Genomic DNA, 23,857 nt, shown 5'->3' with positions numbered 1-23,857 from the left:
TCTAACCAGTGTCAAAATTTTATTCTCGAGTAATTTCACTCTGACACACAGCTCTGAAAAGTGTCCTACACCTGTAGCATCTGTTAGGCTTGATTTTTCCGCCACTATCGCGAGTTTTTCTGCGGCTGCACAGTGCCGTCTCACTACAGTATTTTCGCGTATATAAGATGCAACCTGGGTGAGGGGTATGTAAAACTTTCTATAAGACGCGTCTTATATACACGAAAATACGCTAGTGAGATGGTGACGTGGCAAAAGCCGGCGATTGGTCATGGGGATCGAGATAACCGACGGTAAGTGGCAAATTTGCCCCCCCTTGAGCTCGAGATTTTAGGGTTCGTCGACGTAAAAGAATCGACATAACCGATTAAAAAATGCTTTGACAAAGCGAGAATTTGGCGGTTCCACTTCAGAAACGTCGGCTTAATAGGGTTGGCGAGTTAACCGAGGTCGAGATAAGTGCGTTTCAGTGTGTTTGTAATGCTGCACTTACCAAAGAACAAAACCAAAATAAATGTAATTTCAGACAAAATACCATTGGTGGGCAAATTACACATCGGAGAAAAAATTCTAAAAAAATATTACTGGAGTTCTACTTTCCCTTCTTGAGTAAAAATACAAGTCTATCTTCACTCATCTACTGTATAAGAATGATGTTTGAATAATTGATGGAGTTCAATGTTCAATTCTTCTGCACATCATAGCTGTTTAAGAAGCGTATCAAATCGTTAGAGATGCTAAGTGAAAGAACCTGTCAGAGATTCCTCTTTAAAGACTTTCCTGCTTTGATGTTTTATATAGCCAAATGCTTTTATTTTGGTTGTGTGTCTCATGTGCATGTGTTTGATTTATTCATGTTATGTCTTTTATTCACAGTTTGTATTATATTTTTTATATGTCTTTCATTTCCATTTATATGTAGATATTCACCTTTGAGGAAGTTTCACGTTGGCTTGTTCAGTTTGCTGCGATTACAGAGCCATTTATGGTCGTGTATGAACGTTTCACGGTTCCTCGATCTTGTTTGGTTTTTTGTTCACGTTCTTGCCCAGGGCTGGTTTGAAAAAACCAAACAAGATCGAGGAACCGTGAAACGTTCATACACGACCATAAATGGCTCTGTAATCGCAGCAAACTTACGTTTACGTTTACGTTTTGCTAATTGTCCGACCGTAATCTGTTTTTTACGTTTACGGGGTTTGGTTGCTGTTTGGATTATATGAATTTTTTATTCAATAAAATGCTCTCAACCTAGGACTATCGTGCATTATGTATGTAACAGACCCTTTTATCCTCCCAAACTGTGGGGTTATGGTTGTAGTTTTGCTGCAAGTTCTAATTTAACACAAATTACGTATTTAAAAAAATAAATAAATAAATATTTTAAGAGGAAAAGTAAAAGTTCCACCAATACCAATATGATAAAGTACAGATAGTTGGTAAATGTACCTAAAAATGTAGAATTGAAGTTAAAACTAAAAACCCTGTCTCTGTGGTGTCATTAATCTGTCATAGCTTACTTAAGCAAAATCCCTAAATCCGTGAGAGCAGCACCTCTGCATTCCAAGAAAATAAGAGAAAAAAATCAAGGTATTTATTAGTCTCTATCTATCGAAAAAGATGAGAATGGGTTTTTATTTGAATCTGGTTCATCTCAAGGTTTCTTCCTCCATCGCTGTTGCCGCTGGCTTGCTCATAAGGGAACTTTTAAGAATATATTTATAAGAAACAAACATATAGGCACTAAACGTATATATTCAAATTTTAAAACCTCATGATCTCTTTAAAGCTGTTTTGGGACAATGTTCATTGTTAAAAGTGCTAAACAAATAAAACTGAATTAAACTGAACTGAATAAAAAATTAACACCTGATGGAATAAAAATTTATTTATTAAGTTTAATCAGTTAATTTAGTTACACTTAATTTTGTGCAGGTTTTTTTGTAGTTCTGTGTTGTGTTAGGGTTAGGGTGTTGTGTTATTGTCTTATTTAGCAGGTTGTGCACAATTGCTTCGTTTTAATTGCACTCTACCGTCCTGTAATGTATTACATATGTTTGGAATGACAACAAAAGCCTACTTGACTTGACCTGACTAATGTCAATTGTCATGCAATATGAATATCGGTGCCCTTAAGCCCTATTTAATGATTTTCCCAGAATCCAGACATTCATTCATTCAGACAACACTACAGTCATGGTGCAGTGATCGTTTAAAGCTTTAATTCTTTTTGTGCGCCTAATTGTGTAGTAATCAATTTCAATTTTGCTGCATCGACTCATCTTTCTTAGCTTTTTCTATAAAATTCTGTGATATGACTGATGATTTGCTTTTACTTACATTTCTCACACACAAAAGGCAAAACGAGCGTTGCTCGCTGCCAAATGCCTATTCCATTATAAACCTACATTATATGGCAACTATAAAACTATTCATCATTATAATGCAGACGTAAATAATGTTAAGAGACTATGAACATAACTCTAGAGCATTAGCATATTTCAAAACAGCTATTATAGATGTTGGCATGATGAATAGGACTTCACGTTGAAAAGAACAGGCTGTCTACAAGAGGGATGATACAAGAATCAACTTTAGTCTCAAGGGTCAGCACTTTTACAGCAGGGCAGCATATCACTTCCTCAAACTAATAGCATTCCACTCTGAATCAGTCTCGGTAAACTGTGCTGATGTACAATACAGAATACCACAGAATCCTTAAGATAGTAAAAACCTTAAAGATGCTGATACAACTAGTAACTGTTTGCAAAAAGAAGACCGTTACTGACTTGTTGAAACTTGCATTGGCTGCTATATGGACAATTGTATTGGTACACCTGACTATTTTCAATCATATGTGGTTCTTGAATGCATGTCTGCTTAGACCATAGATATACATATTATAACCCTACGTTTTACTATAGCAAGCAACAGGGGCCATTTATTAAACATGTTTCTGTAAAACTGCTTTGAGACAATGTCTGTTGTGAAAAACGCTATAGAAATAAACATGACTTGACTTGACTTGACTTCTTCCCCAAGCTGTTATGGCAAAGTTGGCGGGATATTCATATGTACTTTTTCATACTTGGTAAATGTTTTTTGACTGGTTATTTGAAGCAACTCCCAATTAAGGCAGCTGAGTATACGGCTGAGGAATTAAGGGCCTTGAACAAGCTTAGCGGTGCTGAAATTTAACTCGCAACCTTCTGATCAGTAACCCGAAGCTTTACCCTCGAAGGTTCGACTTTGCAATAAAAAGAGTAAAGCTGTGATGAAAGCCAGAATTGCTGAGAGACGATAAAACAAAATACAAATATTGTATATATAGCTCTATACATGGAGTAAACCACAGTGTCTTTTCCCTGCTCACTGTAACATTCAGACCAATTTGCGTCCTTAAAATCAGCTAAAACCATGATGTGGTAATTGGTATTGCGAGGCATACACACACTAACTCTCTTAATCCACATGAATCAAGGGATGAAGGATGGCTGCTTCTTTTATAATAATGCTGAGACAGAAGGATAACTGGCAGACCCGTGTGGCACTTCAGACCACCGTCCTCATTGTTGTGCAATTATTGAGTCAGTCTGATTTATGTAGCTCATGTAAAAATGACTCCATTATTGTCAATTTGTATTATTATTGAGTACAGGAACTATTTAACGATTCTAATGTTTTTTTTGACGATTGCCAAAAATGGTCTTTTCCAGGATTTCATATACACATATATACAAAGTATTTATATTTATAACCTGTATATATGTACTGTATACACATATACATGTAGAAACAGTATAAAATCCTTAGACATCCACTATATTAATGCACTTTTGTAACTATTCTGGACAGATTTCATTCATCAGTTGGTCTCAGCACACAAGTTATGGAGCATCAGATATCTGTTGTACACTTTTCTGGTGACAAGCAACAGCATCCCTACTTTCTGCTGAGAAAAGTCCATTTCCTTCCACCCCATCCTTATCACATTCTACAGAGGGACTTCCGAGAGCATCCTGGCCAACTGTAACACTGCCTGGTTGGGAAAAAAATGTACCATTTCGGTTTAAAAGACCCTGCAGCGGATACTGAGGGCAGCTGACGAGATCATTGGGAGGCTCTCCCCCCCATCACAGAGATTTACACCACGTGCTGCATCTGTAAATCCAACAGCATTGTGCATGACCCCAAGGACTCATCACGCAAACTCTTCCCTCTCCTGCAATCTGGCAAAAAGTAACATTCATGGTTTCATGGTCAGACTGGGTAACAGTTTCTTCCTCTAAGCAATTAGATTCTGCACTACCCAGAGACTGGTCTGACACAACACACACACACACACACACACACACACACACACACACACACACACACACACACACACACACACACACACACACACACACACACACACACACACACACACTCACACACACACACACACTCACTCATACTCAACTGCACACCATTGTTTGCATTTTTCTCTTAGACCACTGTTAAAACATCACTTCAAAGTAATGTCATGTTTGAAGCTACAGCATTTAAATTTTTTTTTGCATCTGTGCCGCGCTGTGCTTCACTGTACCTATTGTTTATTTAATTCTGTATGAATAGCAGCTTGTTGAAATGACAATAAAACCACAATGTCGACAAACTTCGAATGTTAAAAGTAACAGTCTAATTGGTTTCTATGTACAAAAAAATATACATAAATTTTTGTGGATAGGATAAAACAAATAACTTTTGAAGCAGTATGAGGTAGGGATGCGCATCTCTCCGTAACCGAGGGTGATGCGATTCGCATGTTAATGCATAGCCAACGATATGATACATTAAAGATACATATGGAGCAACTACCAATGTGATTCACCCCTATTATGATTCAGTGCGATTTCGAATTGGTTTAACACAATGCGGTTCAATGCAATACGATGCGATTGAAAAAATATGATGCTTTGCGATTCAATATGGTACAGATAGCTCGCTTTTATTCCTTTAGTCCTCAGACAGCATGTATAAAGAAAAAAGATGAAAAAAAAAACAGACGCTTTTTCTATTCTGTCTCCAGGAAGACCTTGATATTTCCCTCGTAAGGGACCCCCGGAGCATAGAGGGTTAAGGGCCTTGCCCAAGGGCCCAAGAGTGGCAGCTTGGCGATACCGGGGCTTGAACCCCAGACCTTCCGATCGGCAACCCAGCGCCTTAACCGCTGGAGCCACCACTCCCCCTGTGCTGTGAGGATTGGGCAGCAGTCGAAGGCGGGGGCCTGCTTAGACTGCTGAGAAAATGAATGAATGAATGAATGCAATTACGTTAAAAAAATGGTGCATCTCGATACAAATGCACCCTTTTTTTTAAATCAGTGCGAAAATTTTTTATTTTTATGCTGATGCGCCGATATGAATCGTTGAATCTTATCAACCCTAGTATGCTGTGAGCAAACAAGATAATCTGGTGTGTTTATTGATGTGCTATAAAAAAATGTTTGTTGTTCCTTATTGTCTCTGGTTAGTTCATTGTCACAACTCTGTTAACACACAAATCATGCAGTTTGAATGATTGCTTAAATTGTTATATATAATTATAAATATCAATTATTCTAAATTATTAATATACAAATGTAATGGCTGAAACGTTTCTGAGATACTGTTAGGGGGAATATTTATAAAAAAAATCCTCTGAATAAGCATATATATGAAAATAATGAGATCATAGTCTGGAAGTCGCCATACAGCTTGCATGTGATTTAAGCTGTATTACATATATTTAAATATAATAAATATACTTCAATGTACATAAATATCTTAAATATCTTTTTATGTAGCTATAAATCCAAGTTCCAATATTTTAAATCATTAAAATCAATGGCATATTAAAACAAGTAGCAAACATTAATAATAAAAAAATGTGTATATATAAAATAAATACTTGAATTTTCCAATACGTTGTTTTATTGGCCATGAAATCGGTAGCTTTATGTGATTTTGCATTTCTAAACATTTCTGAAAAATCAGTCTGCAATGATTAATATATCAATCAGTCAAACAATATACATACAGCAAACAGGGTGAGAGTTTTTTTCTGTACCACGTGACGTACTTGAAAACAACATAAAAATAAACCAGTTCTGGCGCGATATGTTGCAATGTTATTAAGTGATCAATGGCATGATGTGCTGAAATGTTTGCCATGGAAATGCACATGCTCTGTTACTCACACTGCAAATCCCTTAATGCTCTCTACAGAAAGTCCTCACCTCTCTGGAGAGAAATTACCAGCAGCTGCTTAATGCTCTTGTGTAAACATCATTTGTGCAACTGATGGACTTTAATGGGATTTGTCCGCTATTCATTAAGCTGCAGCAGACATTTCAGAAATGCCTGCACCTTCTGTATCAGTGGCTAATAGATGAATTCTGTGAAGAAATTTAAAAAATGCTGCGCATTCAGCGATCTTCAGCTTAACAACAACAACAACCAAAAAAATTTTAAGTAGAAATTCTGCAAAGCCCCAACTGCGTGTGTGTTGCCCTGGGAACACATGACACAGCTATAAGTGCAGCTCAGTCTTTCAGGTTTTTACGGAATGCCATCTGCAACCTCCTGAAATGAAGAAGTATCATTTCCCCTCTCTCATGCTGTTCTTCCTGCATTAACTCAAGAAGCTCCATGTTTTAGTTTTTTACGTCTCTCCTGAGCCGTTTTCATTCTGCTGTTACAGAGAGCATCCTCGTTACTTTTATCATTGTCTGAGGCTCTCTGCTGAAAAAAACACACAGAACCCACTCATCTGAGCAACCTAAATCCTTCATTTCTCCAAACAGACATTTTATAGATCTATGCAATCAGCATTGACCAGTTATATTCTGCTACTGTACAAATATTGGCTGACTATGTGGCTCTTTCCCAAACTGTTATCACAGATTTTGAGAGACACAATAGTATAAAACGTCTTTGGACGCAGTAGCATAAAATTTTTCCATTGAATTGAATTAGGAGATTTAAAATTCTTCCACCATGTCAATAACCCTGTGCATAAAACATAGCATATCATAAAACAGATATGCTCTGATCTCAACTCTATTAAACAACCTTTTGGATGAAAAACACCTGAAAAATTACGACCGCATAGGTGCGCCGTTGACAAAGTCAGAAATTTTATGTTTTCCTGGATTGTGGCGAACGTGAGTCATAAATATTGACCTGAAAGCTGATCCATTCGCCATGTCCTCCATCTCTCTCTCTCTCTCTCTCTCTCTCTCTCCCTCTCTCTCTCTCTCTCTCTCTCTCTCTCTCTCTCTCTCTCTCTTTCTTATGCTGTCTTTACATCTTTGCATCATTTTTGCATTATGGACTCTATTTTCCTATTTATTTTGTTCTCTCTTTTTTTATTTATAGTTCTATTCTTTTTAATCCCCCCTCTCTATTTTCTTTCTTTCTTTCTTTCTTTCTTTCTTTCTTTCTTTCTTTCTTTCTTTCTTTCTTTCTTTCTTTCTTTCTTTCTTTCTTTCTTTCCTTCCTGTCTGTCTGTCTGTCTGTCTGTCTGTCTGTCTGTCTGTCTGTCGGTCTGTCTGTTTGTCTGTCTGTCTATATATCTACACTATCTGGGCAAACCTATTAGGACATCTGACTTTTCCAGGAATGTCTGTTTCATCCCAAACTGTTTCCAAGTTCCTTGCAGTTGGAGGCAGATAATTGTATATGATGTCCATTGATAGTGGCATGACATTTTCCTTTCACTTCAACTAGGAGACCCAAACCAGTTCCAGCATGACAATGCCTGTGTACTAAAGGCAAGCTACATAAAGACATAAGTTGGAGTGTATGATCTTGATTGGCCTGTTATAGAGCTCTGACCTCAACCCTATTGAACAACTTTGAGATGAATTTGAATGTTGACTGCACCATAGGCCTTCTCATAGTACATCAGTTCATGACTTAACTAACACCTTTGTAGTTGAATGAGCTAATGAGCAAACACACAGTGGAGATTTTAAAACATCGAATGGGGACAAAATGTGCACTAGAATATATAAAATCACATAGAATCTTATAGTCAGGTGTTCACAAAGCACAAATGAAAAACAAATGAAAAGTATGTTGTGGAAGCTGTTCGTGAGCGGAGGGTGTCGCTGGACTGAAACAGTGCACTGATGTATACTAATAACACCTTGTCAGCATGTTACACTGGCTCCTGAAGTTAGTCTGTTGCCCTAGAAAGTTGAATTCTCTTCTCTTTTTTCAATTCTTACATTTATGTATTTTGGGTTGAAATGCCGTGCTGCTTTCTGACTGAACGGTGGCCTAAATAAGACAAATAGACTTTCTTTAGAATGAAGTGTGTCCTGGATGAGTGAACCGAATTCATTCCCATAGAGTTCTGCAAGCGCTTAAAGCAATTCTCAGTGCAATGCTGCAATCACAGGAAATGTGTGAAAGACCACGGTCAATCATGCTGGTGACAGATTCATTTGATAAGTTGTTGGATCCAGGAACAAAGCTTTATATGGGATGTGGGAATAATCTAGATTTTTGAATATTATCCTACTTTTCTATTGATTGTGTTAAATGCTATAAATTACATTAAACTGCTTATATAATTATCGATATTATTTTGTTCTCTATTTCTGATTAGAATTAATAGCTATGATCCAAAAGTCTAGTCAGTAAAAATGCACATTTTTGAGTAGTGCCTACTGAACCATCCCCAAATGTATTTCATAAATAATCTAAAAGTGTGTATAATTTATAAAAAATTATGTTTCTGATGTCACCTTTGAGAACAAAACCAAATTTGAGCTGGTGGCTTGTCTTTCTGTTATTGAGACAGACTGCTATTTCAAGACCACTGATGTTCAATAAATGAGGCTGAAATGTGAACATCTGGCAACACTGTGCTGTAAACTCTTCATCTGAACCTTTCAGCTTAATACGTTGAAATTTCGATGCTCCAGCTTCAGCAATGTGGAATGCTAAGCTTAGATATTGTGTAGAATTAGCATCAGGTAACTACATGCACCATATAATAACAAGATACAGCAAAAAGAAAGGTTGTATTGGTAATTAATCGTTAGTCTCAGTCTCCTAATATCAACTCTTTGGGGTTCTGTTCTATTTCAGCTCCACATCCGAAACAGGTAATTAAGGTAGAAAATGATCTATTGTGGGTGTGTTGCAGGATGAAAAAATGAAATATGAATTGCCAGTGGGACAGGGAAAAAAACATCTGATTAACAAATTGCTACTGTAAATGTTGCAATGCTTTCTGAAATCGCATTGTGATAAATTTGCACAATATTAAAATAGAGTTGCTAAATTCTGATTTCAAGCATGGACTTTTGAAAATGTACTATGTGATTTGGTCTCACTAATCATTATTATTGGAAAATTAACAATCATTTTCTTTTCAACATAATACCTATGCTCTGTAACAAAATACTGATTTTTAAAAATGACACGTAGAATAGCCTTTGTCACATATACATTATAGCACAGTGAAATTCTTCCTTTGCACATCCCAGCTTGCTTGGAAAATGTGGTCAAAGCACAAGGTCAGCTATAATACGGTGCACCTGGAGCACAGAGGGTTAAAGGCCCAAGAGTGGCAGCTTGGCGATGCCATGTCTTGAACCCCCGACCAGTACCCCAACAACGTAACCACTGAGCTGCCACCTCCCCCATACAATATATGTTGTACATCTGGCAATAACCTTCATACAGTATGTGCATTTTGAATACCCCATTTAATTCTCATTTGCTGTCATATAAAGCCCCCAATCTTTTGGTTTATGGATCTAAAAAAATTGATTGTGGAGGTTCATGCTAATGTAGCCACAAGGGTGTTAGTAAAGTACTGATGTAGGATGATGTGAGGAGGCCTGAGGTGCTGTCAGCTTTCCAATTCATCCCAAAGATGTTCAATAGGGTTGAGGTCAGGACTCTACAGCAGGCCAGTCAAGATCTTCCTCTCCAAACCATGTAAAGTATAAAGTAACTGCCTAAAGCTCGCTTTGTGAACAGGGACATTTTATTTAACTGTTTGCCTCTAACTGTGTGGTAAAAGTTTAGAACAGAACAATATATGATGTTAAATATCAGATGTCCAAATAGCTTTATCCATAAAGTGTAATTAGAGAGATCATGTTTACAATAAAAGTGTTTGGAATTTTCCAAATCGAAACTTAATTACGTTTATCTTCCCCAGTTATTTACCCAGTTTCTGTTACACTGTCTATTTAAACGAATAAATGAATGAAAGATATTATATTGTATGAAATACACTTTAGTCAGTGCGCAGAATGCTTTTAGTAAATATTATCCCAGTTGCTGAGACAGTCTGCTACGGTTTAATCCATATCCAATATCATTTTCTTACAAGCGATACATTTCAGCTGAATGAGTAGTAATTGCACTTCACATTTCTCCTTGTTAACATTTTGGGCTGCACTGACTGCATTGAAGTCTCCAGCTGAATGTGAAGCTGCTTACTTATGTAAATAAAAGCTGACCAGTTTAAGTTTAAATAGGAAGTCTGGCTTTTCTCTAAATGGTTAATTAAAGCTGAGGGCTAAAGGCAGCCGAATGAATATTTGATCTTTTTTAGACACACTGAGACATGGACTGTAGCGCACATTAGCCTTGGGCTGTGTTCCTGTCAAATTTGATATTTGAATTTTCTCTGCCATAATGATACTTTCTTTCATGGGATTGGAATGCCATCCGATTCGATTGCATCCTTCGGAATAGAAATCGCAGAGTAATGTTTTTAATGGCACTCCTGAAATTGTCACGAATATCTATTTTAATAGCAAAATGCATCTCATGCTGATGTTAAAAGGAGGCATTTGTACTGCATTACTATCTTCCGTTTGCACAATAGGAAAAAGTTATTGGTCACTAATGGCTAGTGTAGCTGCAATTAATATGCCATCCCTCCTAGCCAACAAGCATTGACAATTTGGCTCCCTTGGCCACCTCTTGTATTGTATTCAAGCTATTCAAAAACTGATTTTCTGTTGCATCACTTAGGAGCTTAGGGTGAGCATTGTTGACAATCCTACAATCCCCTGTGTTGTCCATGAAGCTATGTTAATATTGTGTCTTGTACTTTTTTTGTTAACAGAAAAAAACCCCATGCACAGATATAAGTCTGTTAGCTGGCTCTGAACAGATGGGGTGCTATGACAAATTCCGATAAAGGAATTAGTAGGAATCACACATAAGGTGCTTTATTTGTTTGCGGATTTGGTGGGTTAGGAGCATTGAAGTGTGACGACAAACGTCGCTCATCTACAAAGCGTTCGTGAAACACAAACACTCCTCGGGCTCAAAATAAACATATGCTGATGACATGTCAGTCGGGCCCCCGTTGTCACCAATGTGGCTTCAACATTTAACCCCCATCCCCCTAAAAAAATAATACAAAATAGTAGGAGGTATCATTTGAGCCAGATTTTGCCAAACCTATTTCATACCACATGTGTATGCATTGAATTAAACATGAGTGTACCCGAATCCAGTGGACGAAATGGTCACAGGCATAAAAAAAAGGATTTTAAAAGAATGACTGAATGTTTATGAAATCCTCCTACCAGGCTGGGTGTCTATCAATGGGAATGAGAATGCTGGAATAAACCGAGACCAGGGGTATGTTGAGAATCAGCCTTTGCTACTCAGCAGGATTAGATCGACTAACCGGAGGTTTTATTGCCGTTAAAGGTCATTTGCTTATTATCCATTTTACAATGGCTATCGGCACTTTTTTCATATGCATATCAAATAAAGCTGTTTTAACGACGCAGCATTGTTAAGCTCCTTAAAGCTGAGGCTTCTGTTTTAAACAATCCTGATTTCTCCTCTCCATGTGTTTAGTGGGAGTCTGGCACAGGGAGAAGCATGAAGCAATCAAATGTATTAATTAGAATATCAAACCAGACCAAATATACTGTGGGGCTTACATGAGGACATGGGGTCTCTTTAGTTCTGGTCATCTCAACCAAGTAATTTCAGGTGGTTTCAACATATTTTGTGAACCTGAAAGTCATTAGTGTTGTAGAATAACCACTGTCTTACCTGCAGGCATTGAATAAATGGCATTGGAAATTGCCAATTGTGGTAACACAGACATTCAATTTGGTTGGCTACAAAAGAACATTTGCTGCACCAACACCACCAATTTTCCTGTGCCCTCAGCTGTTCTGGTTAGTTTAATCTCCCTCTGCCGATACATGACATTTACTTCAGCTCGAGCACTTCAGAAGGAGAACTAGAAGTGTAAAATCACACAACGAGTGTATATTGGTTCCAAACATGATAAATAAGCAGTATAGCTCGAAATAAGTCAAAAAACAAATTGTTTAATATTTCTGTAAAGTAGGCAACAGTTTACAATGAGTATCCAGTAGCAGTAGTGTTTCTATAATGTTTCTGAGTGAAAATCAGGTGAGCAAGATAAGCGCAATTAATGATGACCTCCAGTGGCGTGGAGTGGAACTGTTAGGTAACTCCAGTCACACCATTGGAGACAAACTTTATCATTACAGAAACAACCAGACTAATAAGATCGATCCAGTCATTTCGGTTTGTCGCTTTGCCGCACAGCACCTAATTTGCATATAATTGAGAAAATCTCATTTCAAATATCGCTTGTTGCGCTGTCAGTTTGCTGCTTGCTGCTGTCACTGAAATCACAGTGGCGTGACGTGCATGTACATAGAAAATGAACTGTCGTGTTTGTTGTTTTTGTCACTGTGTGAACATAGATTTATTTGGTTTTGGAAAAATGGTGGAATCATTTTTCAAAAAAACTATTCTGAAAATGTATATTTTAAAGGATAAGTTCATCACTATGCAAAAAAACAAACTAAAAAAAACGTGTTATCTATCTGTGGGATTCCTACTGTAATCATGATGGCATCTGTCATGTTGTGTGTTGTATTAACACATTGTCATTGTACTTGATGTCTAATCATCTGTAACTACACACATGCACACAAATGACCCCTGTTTCATAATCATCATTTTACACAGCCAGAGGAACATAGCAAAGTGAAAATAAGTAAATCTAATGGGCTCATGCACAGGTTGTCCATCTGCCAAACACCATTAAGAACAAAGTGGTGTAGGTGAGCGTGTCTGTAGTAGGCATCAAAAAAAAAAGAGGAATGTCCTGGCAACCTCAGTTGACTTCATCCATATTATCTGCCATAAGCTGAACTCTTCTGGGGTAACAGCTGCTGTCCCTGGGGTTATGATCATGGTTCAAAGATGACAGTGTGTATGTTATTGTAAGCACACAAGCAACATAGGCAGGAGAAAGCTGCCAAATACAAGCGTGAAGCCCTGCAGAGCAGAATTCAAGAAGCCACAATAAGATCCCAGCCTGAGGCTTGGCAATCTGTTTCCCTGCTTTCTCCTCTCTTCCTCAGCTCTTATTCCGCATCTCAGCTGTTCATTAGCTGACCATTGAAGAGGGCGCACTGGGGCTTTGGCTGTGTGTGGAGCTCTCAGGGCTGGTACAAGGGTCGCTCATGCCCTGAATCAGTGTGACTCTCAGTGGCAGCACAGGGCCGGATGAATAATGCATTCATGGTCGTGTCAGTCAGGGAACAATTGCTCTGGTTAATATTCACAGCATGCGCATTCAGAGCCTCTCATGAAACACATAACAGTTTTATAGGAGCAGAACCCAAACAGTATATTGATGCCATAAGCGGCACATGTTAACATAAATCTCAAAGCATTTCCAAATAAAAAGCCAGCCAGAAGCCAGTTCTGGAATTCCAATAGTGCCAAAAATATTGAATAAACATGACTGTCATTGGCTCAGCTGTTTAGTTAAATAGCAACTGCTGATGTGTATTTCCTTTGTTGTCTTTTTTTTTTTTCTTCCGCCATGACATTTACTTGTGTCAGTGTCCTATCTGTTGTATCATTATGACTTGCATGTTTATACCGTATTATTCCTGTCATCTGCATTATAGTATAAATAAAGTCATACATTAATGTTCACTATGGCATAACATAAATGTGGGTAATATAAGGACAAATGTCATATCACCATATTATAGAACATACTGTATGACTATTCACACTATAGGAAATGTATCATTATATTAAGGTTTTGTAACAAAGTAACAGAATCCAAATTATCACATAGAGCCTTTAAACTGAATGTCATTTAGACAGAAAAATGTAAAGAAGAAAATGCATCAAAAGTAAAACAATCTGCCTTTCAAGTCAAGTAACATTACTGAGGTAAAGTCGATTTAGATTTTTAAAGTCTGAGGTAAAGTTGTTTAATGCCCAGTTCTGAATAGTCAGAGATGTTGAATTAATTTCTATACCATGCTTTTGACAATAGTTCTGACTAGTGCTTGCCAGTTAACAAGAATTTAATGTTAATAATGTAGCAGCCAGTTTTTATGTAGCAGCATCTTACAAAAGAAATGCTTGGCAGACGCTACAGATAAACTGATTAGTGTAATTGTTGGTTGGTGAACGTCATGTCACAATCCTCCGAATACTTCAATTCCCAGCAACCACAATGACCGTTAAGCACTGCCGGTACACAACACACACATTTCTCCGTTCAGTGTCTCCACATTACTAATAGAGTGCAGGTGTGCTCAATCACTACTCACACACTCACCTTATATATAGAGAGAGACTCTGTCGCAACATACAATTGTGAAGTAAAATTCTTAGTCTCTCTCCTCCTTTGACTCAACAAGCTGTTTTGTCTACTGTCTGAATTCCTTTATTTATTATATCCGCCATGTTTTACGTTCACGTTTCAATTCTGGCTTTGCCTTTTGATGCTGTTTGTTCTTCGAACCTACTACTGAACCTGCCTGCTTCCTGTCTCATAATTTGCATTGTACATCTGTGACTGTAAGCAAATGCTTTCCATCTGCATCTGCATCTTTGTGTGTATTACACAACAGGGACGTTTTAAAACTCTCCAGTGTAGTCAATACATCGTCTTACCCACATCTTTAGAGTGAAAGCCTTCTATGTTTTGTAGCAACACAACAATTGTTGTCTTATTAGCTTTGAGACAAAGTAAAAGAGAAGCTTATGAGGATACTACGGTTTATAGCTGCTATAATGTAGAACGATCGGACATAACTTTTTTGGACACCGATCAGGCATAACATTATACCCACCTGCCTAATATTGTGTTGGTCCCCCTTTTGCTGCCATTAACTTCTACAGCAATTTGAGCTACAGGAGCTGTAGATCCAACAACAGGGGCCAGCTTTCACTCCTCACGTGCATCAATGAACCTTGGCCCATGACCCCATCACCGGTTCACCACTGTTCCTCTATTGGATCACTTTTTGATAGATACTGCAGACCAGGAACATTCCACAAAAGCTGCAGTTTTGGAGATGCTCCGACCCAGCTGTCTAGCCGTCACAATGTGGCCCTTGTCAAATCCTTACGCTTGCCCATTCTTCCTGCTTTAAATGCATCAACTTTAAGGACAAAACATTCACTTGCTGCCTTATAAATCCCACCCACTAACAGGTGCCATGATAAAGAGATTTCCACATCATTGTTCATAATGTTTAATGTCATAATGTTATGCATGATCAGTGTGTGATAACCTTAGTGACTAATCTTTACAGTATAGATAAATATATTAGCCTACACTAACACAACAGCCAAGATCAACACAACAGGACTATAGGTTCATAGTGTCAAAGACGTAAATGAATTTCATAGAAAATGACAGAAGACAGTCATGACAAAACAAGTACATGTGAATAAATCAACACTGTTTGTCGATCATCATGGTTTCCCCTTTGCGTCACTGTTCCTATGATGACTAATGCCATTTGTTTGTGTTGGCTTGGTTTTCTGCTTAGGGCTTTTTTCCTTCGCTCTCCTGTCTCTTGTCTCTCATTTTGTTTCCTAAATGTTTTTATTTGTCTATGTATACCTTGCGTTCTTATTGTACCATTGTTCAAATCCAAGTCATGAGTTTTGTCTTTTCTAATTACAAATTCTTTGGAATTAACTCCTCACTTCCTTGCCTTGCTTTGATTCTTTTTCTTTTTATTAATGTCCAAATAAAGCACATACCGTACTGAGTTTAGCTGCTTGTGTCCTGTCTCTGTACAAAAGTGATACATTTTTCCAGCTTGTCCACCTCAAATCAGGTTCTTACATATGTTTAGATTTTTTTGTTCTAATAGTAAATCATTATCACGGCTTTAAGACTACTGCATGATTGACTGAGTGTAAAATGCACTTGTTCTGCAGCATCTATAAAGCTATACAGCCCACTGGGAAATAATTTCTCATTTAATTTGATCACACTACACTCTTGTTTCCTACTAAGACATAAAATATCGGTTATATCCAAGCAATAACTTGTATGACAGCGGCTCCTGACTGCATGTGCATTATGAATCTGACTGGAATCTTGGATAACATTTGCGATATGAAATACAAGCCCCTTAGCCGCACATACACAAGTTCTCTTCGCAATGCGCTGACATATACATGACTAGAGGACAGGTTAAAAATGGACTGCAAGGCTCTCACTTTCAAAAGAAACAACCAAACACAAGTCTGCATGCAAGGCACAATAGCAAGCTTCTGTATTGCTGTTTTTAATGTATGAATACTGTATGTTAAAATTGCTTTGCAAACATGGCAGCTGCAGAGGTTGTGTTGAAACCCCTTTGCATTTTAGCTGAGGCAAGCAAAATGAAATAATAATTGGACAAATGAGACTGGCCTAGATAGGTAGCCTCTGTTTCTGTCAGCAGCCCAAAGTCAGTTTTAAAAAGATGTTTGCTTGTTTTCAGTGAAAAGCTTTCTTTGTTTGGAAATCCGCTGAAGTCACTAGAATGGCATTGATTCCATCATTAGTAATTCTCTCCCACTTTTTTTTCCAGGGTTGCTTGAAACACTCACAAACTCCTGGCTTTGCAACAACACCCGGCAGTGTTTTCCAAAGATATTTCAATGTTAAGGGCTTCCCTAAAAAAAAATAATGGCAACAACAGCCCTTGAATTACAGTCTTTGCTTTGTATTTCTAGGGCATGTGTCATGGAATAAATGGCAAAAGGATTTATTGCAGATGTCACAGGCCAGGCTGGTGTAATAAACACATCATCAAAGCCAGATAAGTAATCAAGAGCTTTGCAGCTCAGCTGTATCAGGATCTGGATCCAGAAAAGAAAAAACTGATCTAATACGACTATCTATTATCTATCGACTATATACTGTATGTTTCGCTGTGCTTTGTTCTCTGGCTTGTTTTCATGGTGAGAAGTGTGTACCCTCTCTGGGTCAGACTGGGGGAAGGGCACACAATGTGATGAACCTGTAATAACTGTACACCCAGTCTACTCAGGTATATTTTAAAGTGCAAGCTTTGTGACTTAGGTTGCCTTAAGACTCTGCTGTGGTAATAGTGCAGACAGTTTTTCCCATCACTACTGTACAGACTTGCTGTCAGAATGAACCCAAAACTTATTTTTCTTAGCAACATCTTAATAAGATTATCGTAATTGATCCGGCTTCATTGTGTGCTTATTTATAACTCAAGCAATTCATCATATGCATCATAAAACCGAAGATAGTTTGCATCGACTCGCAGATTTCTGCACATGGCCAATCCCAGCTGGTACGCGAGACTGCCTCGCCAATACCTCAGTGCTTTGTGTGCTACTTCAATGAAGACAATCAGTCATTTCTCCTCTCTGGGCTTAAGGTCCCTGTCAACAGCCCATGCATGTGGGCAGCTTAACAAATGTCAGGCTTGTTTTCCAGTGAACTTCAATATAACAGTGTCAAAAAAACCAGTCCTCAGTCTCAGACTGTGATCACTATCTGCTTATTCAATGCTACCTATTTCTGACATTTTTTGAAAATATTTAATATCTATATAATGTTACAGCAAGACAGGAAAAGCTTTCTTACCTTGCTCAGGCAGCTCTATTCCCAGCACATGCTACTTCATTCATTCAAACCATCTCCTCTCTTGCCAGCTTGTTTTCCCTGCCTCCTTTGTTTCCTTTCAAATTTCAGACTGCATTCTAATCATGTCTTTATTACTCTCCTGCTGCGAACGTTCAGAGTCGAGCATTGAAGAAAGCAGGATAAAACAATTTTGCTGCTTAAGGACAGAAGCTGCCGGCGTATTTTCCTGCTGTCTTCTTCTGGCATACACACACATACACACTCTCTTTCCCTCCACGCCTCTCACGACTAAAGCCTAATGAACGAGGGACGTAGGCGAGAAGCAGGCACGACGGAGTGATGCTTTGCCCTTTCTGTCCTTTTCTCTAGCTCTCTGATTAGTGTGATGACTGCGGCGGAGGCAGGCTGTCAGAACGCATGGAGAGACATCTGCGAATGTGTTTATGTGGATCCAAAGTCGCCTCCTTGCCGAGGCTGAGGGGGCCCCCCCTCCTCCAGTCGAGATGGTCTTGCTAATGGCCTGTACCATTACAGCTTGTAGCAGGGTGGGCTGTCGCAAAAGAAATGAGAAAGGAGGGGAGTGAAAGAAGGACAGGGAGACAGGGAGAGGAAGAGAGAGAAGGGAGAAAGAAGGAGACCGAGGACTCTCTGGGGGATATTCAAATTCTCAGTGTGCGTATATATGTGTGTAGGTGCTTCTCCTCCTTCAGTTCATCCCCCTCCTCTCATCTATCAGGTCAATGCAATAATGCTCTGCAACTTCATTTATTCCTGGTTTACTCTCTGCATATGCATGCAGTGAATCCTGCACATGAGAAAAGCACTTGTTTTTATTCATGCTCCTTTGCCAGATTTACAGAGATGCTTCTTCAGTTCTTAATTATATATTTTGCAGGATAGAGCACTCAGGCTATGTCCCTGTCCTCACTTGTGGTCACAAGGTGTGGATATTGACCAAAGGAATACGATCTCAATGGACACCTTAAATGCATGCTTCCTGCTTAGATCCATATAGAGTTTTAGAAGGTAGTAGCACTGAACCTGCAGCCGATCCAACGCCAGCTGGAGAAAGTAAAGTATATCTCACAGTTGACTTGAAAATATCTGAGGATCCCTCGGTAGAAGCATTGGATCTGTGGCTGGGGGCAGAGAAGCTTAGACTGACTATCTAAGCATGTTGCCATTGTAACCTCTACCAGAAAAGTGTTAAGGAAAACAGAATCTAAAACCACTCAAGAGACCCCAAATACATCTATTCAGGTTAACAACAGCTGCATTTCTGCCAACTCTGTAATTCTTAATCGAGTGTGCTCTGAGCTATCACCTCTAGCAGCCTCATTGCATTGTTTCAAACATCTGATTTTATGCTCATGAATAATGCATAAACAAGCACAAGGTAATTAATCCTTAATCAATTGTTCCATCAAGCACTAAGCTCTAAAGCCAGAACAACAGACCCCTTGATTTACAGCTGATGATACAGACTGCAGGGGAATATTTATCAGTGATTGGCCTCTAATGAGGACACTAGTTCTGGAAAAAAAAAAAAAAACAGCACACCTAGTGCAACTTAAATTATATAAGGATGTAATTTTGTTGGTTAGATGTACAAAGATGCACATGATAATCAAGCAACGATGATTCAGTTTGCAAAGTAGAAGAGAAAAATTTGAAAGCTTGAGGTATAGACTCATCCAGGATCTTGGACCATCATAGACATGTGAGAGGGGAGTAACATGGTGAGACATTTGAAATAAACACTAACTTTCAGTGACCTGCTCACAGCTTGAATAACCTACATTTTTCAGGCTAATGCGGGAGAAAGGACATGATTCATAAGTGACACATTTGATTACTGACCTCAGCCATGGACACCTACACTGTAAGATACACCAAACTGGATTTCAGTTTTTTTGCCAAAATTTCCATGTATTCATTTGGCTGCCATCAATGTCTTCTCACTAATCTATTGCACATAAAGAGTCACTTCCGTCTTAGTTACTTTAAATCTTTATTTTAACTTGTAGGGTCTAAACAAAATCTAACAAAAACTATAAAAACAGCAGTGCCATTATTTGGACAGTTATCTATTTTATCTATTTTGCATATTCTACAAATTTACATTTGCATATAGGTAAGTGGTGCCTACCGTGGCAATCCTGGGATTTGAACGTTCATTGGTCTAGTTGCTTAACAAATCGGCTATGAATCAAGGGTTCATAGTTCCAACAACTAAGAGCCTATTCAGTCCTCTGATGGGATTGCAAAACCTCACTGGTTCTATACATACACTTTATACACCAATCAGGCATAACAATATAACATTATACCATTATGACTGGTGCATAAATAACACTGATTATCTCTTATTAATGGCACCGATTGGTGAGTGGGATTTATTAAGCAGCAAGTGAACATTTTGTCCTCAAAGTTGATGTGTCAGAAGCAGAAAAAATGTAAGGATTTAAGCGAGTTTGACAAGGACCACATTGTGATGTCTAGACAACTGGGTCAGAGCATCTATAAAACTGCAGTTCTTGTGTTTTGTTCTCGTTTTGCAGTGGTCAGTATCTATCAGAAGTTGTCCAAGGAAGGAACAATGTTGAAAAAGCAACAGGGTCATAGGCGGCCAAGGCTCATGATAGGACCTCATTAAAATACTGGAAATGTTAATCACCCAAAGAACCGTTGAAGAGCTGAAGTCTTCCCATTAAGGGTTAAAAATGGAAAACATATAATCAATGAGAAAATACAGAGTTTTTCAAACAATTCTTTGCTTCATTGTTCTATTTCAAAATAAAAATCTCTGATCAGGAATCACTGGATTGGAACATTAAACAAAGAACCCAGTTCCTTGCTATAGAATAAGCTAAATGTTCCATTTGCTTTGTTGTTGGAGCTTAAAATGATACCCTTTTCTTCTGCACAGGTAACGTTTTGAAACAGATATCATTGAACCTTTACCTAATGGTGTATATGGATCATTTCAATGTTTAATATACTATTATGGTTACTCAACCATGCATAATTCTAACTTATGCTTACACTTTCTGAAGTGCCTGGCACCATCTAAGGTGGAGATACACTGGCATGCATTGTGGCAATAAATGGTCCTCCTTAAAGAGGAGCCAGTTAGTGACCTGATGCCTTAGGTGCCAGCAAGGCAAAGCCTCAGATAATCTAGCAACCTCATGTTACATTTGTCCGAAGAGTGTTATACAGTATTTTAGGGATGAATTTGTTACGACTTTTAGTGTCCTGATGTGACCGTGTGAGTCCCTGATCTGTGTGCATCAAGGATACTGAGCGAAAAGAAGTATGATTCTATATAAAGAACTGGTTTTGTGTGATCAATACATTGGTATTTATAGTAAATGACATAATAACTGTAATTCAATAAAGCACCAGTATATATGTGGATGGTATTATAATAATAAACAGATAGAAAAAAACATTATTTAGCAATGCAAAGTATATGTTGATACGGTGAAGATTTCTATAAGGGGACAATCTATGTTCACATGGAAGGAGGGTCCAGGATCAGTAATTCCCAACGCTCAGTGTAAAATTACAGATTGAATGGCTTTGTGCTTTCCAGATTCTCAATAATATACAATCTTTTTCTTGAAAATAATATTTCAAGGAACAATATAAGTAATAGCAGGCAATGGAGTAAATTATATGTTGATTGATAAATAAATAAACACATACATACATACATACATACATACATACATACATACATACATACATACATACATAAATATTGGTAAATTACTATGATATAATTGTAATACAGCACTTTGGGGCTTGATATGGTCTTTACATCAGGCTATACAGTATTACACACATTTTTTTTCTCTTATTTCCCATGTCCCAAAACATATTAGTTCCTACATAACATTTTGTAGGAGGTCATAATTAAATTTATTTTCTTTTATTGAAAGTTTTCTTTTAAAACACATTTAAATATAGAATGATTTAATATATTTATGCATTAACCAGTGGTGGACAGTAACGAAGTAGGTAATTTGTTACTGTATTAAGTAGCTTTTTCAAGTATTTGCATTTGGGGAGAATTTGACATTAACTTCACTTCATTTCAAAGTCAAATATCTCACTTTTTACTCAACTATATTTCGTGAAATCAGTCATTTCTCTTTTATTTATGAGTGGATAAAAACTTAATTGGTCAATCAGGGTTTTGAACTTGTTTTGATTGGCGCTTGGCGTATCTACTTATCTCCAACATGCAGTTCAGAGTCAGTTCAACAGCCAGCAGAACATTGTGAGAAGAATAAATGATGGAAGAAACTCCTGACTCGAAGTTGACACAACACCTGTGGCCTTATTTGTGTGATTTGAAAAGTAGTTGAAAAGAAGGTTTTGTGTTTATGATCATTTAAATAGATATCAATCGGTGTTTGATTCATTAGTATCGTTCTATTAATAGATTGGTGTGTGAAAAGTAACATTAGAGTCTTTTCACATTAACTGAGTTTAGCAAGAATCATGTGACAAAAAGGATAATATAAACATTATACCCATAATAAATCATAGTACTTTGGATACTTAAGTACATTTAAAGGAAAATACTTTAAAGAAATAAACTTTAAAGGAGCACTTTTAATTTTACTGGTGTCAAATTTAACTTCAACTTTTCTTTCCAATATTTAATTAGTTGATTTCTTTGCCATCTGAAACTGCTTGTGCAGACAGATCTTTTTTTTTTTCGTTCTTTGCTATTTCTCCTAAAGTGTGAAAACTTGTATAGCTAATGTGTGTGTCCATCTGTTTTCTTATAGACAGTAGCAATTAAAAAAAAGAACAAGGAAAAAAGACATGATAAGTACTTATGGTGTAAAGATATGACAATATTCGTGCTGAACACAAACTTGATGGCAGCCACAACCTTATGATACAAGACATATATTCATGCACACAAAGGTCTGAGGACAGACGTCTCTGCGAATGGACATAGTGTTGCATATTAGCGATTATCAATTCAGAGTGAGATGATTATAAGCTGTCGTGGGTGAAACATAGGCGAGTGTGAATTTCAGTAATATCTCGGCTGATGGTGTCATCAGCCTTGCGCTCGGTCATTAGAGAAGCGACAACACAATTTCACTTCCTAGTTCTTGACACCGGACCGAGAAATGTTGTAAAAATGTTGTGTTAAAATGCACAAGTTTTCTAGGGTGAACTTCTCAGAGCTTCAGATACTGTACAATCCTTTTAAATTCACCAAATTTCAATAGACTTTTATTGCTATTCTGCTCAAAAATCCTCTGAATTGTTTGATCTATTGTAACCAGCTTTATAGAAAACCATGGAGGTTAAAATCACTTTAATGACTGAAAATCAATTGGTGTGCTCGATGGTTTGTGTCATTGAGTTGTGTTAAAAGCATTATAGAGTCTAGATCTAGTAGGAGTACATGGCACTCATCAATACCAATACCGGAAAGAGCATCTAAATTAGTATTAATCAATCCAGCATGTGACAAAACGTGATTTTATGTTCCTCTGGTTTAAATAATGGGCAGGCACTTACGCAACTCCTCTCAATCTTTTCTAATGTTAGCTAGTTGAGGTTCAACTGAAAAATATTAGCTAGGTACAATAGTTACCTTGGGTGGAGTAGTGTATGAGGGTCACAAGTGGTTCTGTACAGCTGTAAAGTAAAGACTCATTGTGAATGATCGATAGTAGTTGAGCAAAACATCAATGGAGCTGAGAAATTCTTGGTTAGAGTTTCTCTTTCTCTTACTCACCTAGCATTGCTACGTTTTCTTCGCTAGCAGAAATTTGCTTTAACATCAGTTATTGCTAGGTGTTGCTAGCAATGAATACCACCAATGGTTTTTGGTGTTGTATGTTTAAAATATTTGATCACTTGTATGCTTGTATAA

At 37.7% G+C, this 23,857-nt stretch overlaps 1 protein-coding gene across 2 annotated transcripts in view; it reads right to left on the bottom strand.

Annotated features, from left to right (window-relative positions):
• The window catches only part of b3gat1a (beta-1,3-glucuronyltransferase 1 (glucuronosyltransferase P) a), a 113,112-nt gene extending 94,513 nt beyond the window's left edge, over positions 1-18,599 (bottom strand). The window contains exon 1 of one of the 2 annotated variants that reach the window (XM_083553117.1): positions 17,944-18,599. The gene's annotated coding sequence lies outside the window, so the exon portion shown is untranslated. The remainder of the gene's footprint in view (positions 1-17,943) is intronic. The other variant, XM_083553116.1, reaches the window with a different exon arrangement.
• Between the last annotated feature and the right edge of the window lie 5,258 nt (positions 18,600-23,857).

The sequence above is a fragment of the Silurus aristotelis genome, assembly GCF_946808225.1.
Source record: "Silurus aristotelis genome assembly, chromosome: 10".
Lineage (NCBI taxonomy): Eukaryota > Metazoa > Chordata > Actinopteri > Siluriformes > Siluridae > Silurus > Silurus aristotelis.
The sequence above is the reverse complement of the archived record's forward strand: the minus strand, read 5'-3'. Positions and strand labels throughout refer to the sequence as shown.